Below are 3,092 nucleotides of genomic sequence, written 5' to 3'. Positions count from 1 at the left end.
TGTGATTTCTGAAATGGGGGTGGCATTGGGAGAATACAATTCTATTTTTGCTTACAGAGATTTGCATTTTCCTTCCTCCTCCCGGGGAGGCAATTCCTTCCCATGGGTTGGCCGGTGGGTAGGGCAGTGATGGGAGAGATAGGAATACCATGTTCCAGTTGTCACCACTGTCCATACTGGTCAGGACCTCCACTTGGCCCCACTTAGGTCTGAGGGAATAATGATTCCCTAATGTAGCAAGTGCTGTGAGATCAATGGGGGCAGAAAAGCACTGATGTGATGCCTTGAAGGTGAATGGGATGTGTAAAATTTTGATAACAACTCTTGTTGTATTGTATTTTCCCAAGTGCTTAGTGCAGTCTTCTGCACACAGTAAGAGCTCAATAAATACCACTGATTGCTCATGTGTCTATCAAGTCTGTTGCACTGTACTCTCCCAAGCACTCAGTATAGCACCCTGCACATGGTAAGCCCTCAATAAATACTACTTATTGATAGATTATTTTCTAACCCACTGTACTGTCTGTGGATAAAGGGACCTCATTGGCCCCTCCTCCCAGGATCTAGTAGGGAATATCTCATCTGTAAAATGAGGATTAAGACTGTGAGCCCCATTGGGATATGAACTGAGTCCAACCTGATTATCTCATATCTACCCCAGTGCTTTGGTAGTGCCTGGCACATCATAAGGACTTAACAAATATCGTTTAAAAAAATGATTATGGAGAGTGGATCCCATTAGAGTTTAAGCTCCCCACGGGAAGGGAATGAGCCCCTAGCTTCTGTTTTACTTTCCTAAGCCTTTAGAACCGTGGACAGCATCCAGTGGATGTGCAATAGACATCATCACTGCTACGGGAGTATAAGGTCCTTATGGGCAGGGAACCTGTTGATCTTTTGTCAGACATTTCCAAGAACTCACAGCTGGCGTGCCATTCTTTCTCCTCCTCCTACGCCCGGCCTGTTCACCCTATGTCCCCACAATGCTGTTAAAGAACTCAGTGTGAGACCTGGAAACTTGGTGGTCTGCTGAGCAGCAGCAAAACCTACCTGGAGTTCAGAAGCAGCATGGCCTAGTGAATAGAGTACCTGCCCGGGCACCAGAAGGACCTCAGTTCTGCTCCTGACTCTGCCACTTATCTGCCGTGTGACCTTGGGCAAGTCACTTCACTTCTCTGTGTCTCAGCTTCATCTGTAAAATGAAGATTAAGACTGTAAGCCCCACATGGGACATGGACTGTGTCCGACCTGGTTATCTTGTATCTACCCCAGCCCTCAGTACAGTGTCTGGCTATTGTCTCTATTGCTGTATTGTACTTTCCCAGGCGTTTAGTACAGTGCTCTGCATACAGTAAGTGCTTAATAAATACGATTAAATGAATGTATGAATGTCACACAGTAAGCGCTTAACAAATACCATAAAAACCAAAGAGGGGTGAGTCCCTTAGAGTACAGGTTTTCAGTTGAAGCCCACTGGAGTGAGCTGGGAGCCCAGAACCAGGCATGGAGGGCAGCCAACATGCCAGGGCAGTAAGAGGTAATCTTCACACACCCAGGGGGCAGAGAGGGACGTCAAGCCACGGTTAGACCTCATCAGACACACTCTTACACACGGATAAGGCCTCCCTGTCAGCCGCATCATCGTCAAACCCCTGAGGACAGCGTGCTATATATAGCCTGGATCGTGGTTCATGGCTCTGCCTGTCAAAGATTCAACCCCCGGCCAGGAAGCAAGTTCCCTGATAGGACCCCTTGGACCCATCCAAAAGGGGTGGAGGCAGGCAGCGGGATTCTGTCAGCGGGGAAAAGGCAGGATCCTCGCTTCTGTCCTTGGCAGCATCCGGGACAGTGAGGGATTGCTGGGGATGTGGCCTCTATTCCCTGATCTAATTGATTCTGTGGGCAGGAAAGTGAACAATAAACATGGGATGTTTGACTGAAAAAGGGAAGAGAGGGTAATATTTCGATTACCTTTCCCTTTACTTCTTTACTGGAAATAAAGCCAGAGTCAGTTCATCGTTGTTGCTGTCTTAAACCTGGAAGTAAGCGCTTAACATGTTGTTTTTGTCTTATGTTGTCGTCGTGTCCGCCCCATAGCGACACTATGGACACATCTCTCCCAGAATGCCCCACCTCCATCTGCAATCGTTCTGGTAGTGTATCCAGAGAGTTTTCTTGGTAAAAATATTCTGCAAAGTAAACCTGAGTTTCCACCCTCGACTCTCTCCCGTGCTGCTGCTGCTGCCCAGCACAGGTAAGTTTTGACTTGTAGCAGATTGCCTTCCACTCTCTAGCTACTGCCCAAGTTAGGAATGGAATGGATATGCCTCTGCTTGACTCTCCCTCCCATAGTCGAGACTTATAGAGTACTGGAAACTCTCCAGATGTGACCCTGAGAGGTGGCTTAACAAGTACCATAATTATCCCGACTCTGCCCCTTGTCAGCTGTGGGACAGTGGGCAAGTCACTTCACTTCTCTGTGCCTCAGTTCCCTCATCTGTAAAAGGGGGATGAAGACCGTGAGCCTCACGTGGGACAACCTCATTCCCCTGTAACTGCCCCAGCGCTTAGAACAGTGCTCTGCACATAGTAAGCACTTAACAAATACCAACATTATTATTATTATTATCATTACAGTGCCCTGCACACAGTAAACACATAGTGAATATCATTGATTGACTGATTTGGGGTGGGGGGGTGTTCATTTTGCAGGGAGAGACCTTCTGTCCACAGCCTAGAGGGGAGGAAGTGAACTGCCTTCCAGACTCAATCCCGTTTGGGGTTTGAGTGGCTGAGAGGCATCTAGAGGAGGTGGATGGGGGCCATCTGGACCATTCTTTGGCTTTAGTGTGGACAAAGTCTCATCCCTAAATTGCGTGAGGCCAAGGTGTGTCCAGTGGCGCCTCACTCCCATCTCTCCCTCTCTCCTTGTGGACTGCCCACGCAGGCCAGCCCCATGGCTCACTTCTTTGTTTCAGACTCTCGTTTCCACAGCATCACTGAAGGACGGACCCCACGGTTGCCACGGTGAGGTGGGGGGCTTTTGTTCCTTGTACAATGCTCCTCTCCCCACCCCCGTGGGCTGAACCTTT

The 3,092-nt window shown here is 48.7% G+C and overlaps 1 non-coding gene across 1 annotated transcript; it reads right to left on the bottom strand.

Moving 5' to 3' along the window:
* Nucleotides 1-2,264: 2,264 nt before the first annotated feature.
* On the bottom strand, nucleotides 2,265-2,402 carry LOC114815253. The gene has a single exon (XR_003763018.1). It is a non-coding gene; the product is annotated as a small nucleolar RNA SNORA7 (small nucleolar RNA).
* Nucleotides 2,403-3,092: the final 690 nt, after the last annotated feature.

Source organism: Ornithorhynchus anatinus, chromosome 11 (assembly GCF_004115215.2).
Source record: "Ornithorhynchus anatinus isolate Pmale09 chromosome 11, mOrnAna1.pri.v4, whole genome shotgun sequence".
Taxonomy (NCBI): Eukaryota; Metazoa; Chordata; class Mammalia; order Monotremata; family Ornithorhynchidae; genus Ornithorhynchus; species Ornithorhynchus anatinus.
The sequence above is the reverse complement of the archived record's forward strand: the minus strand, read 5'-3'. Positions and strand labels throughout refer to the sequence as shown.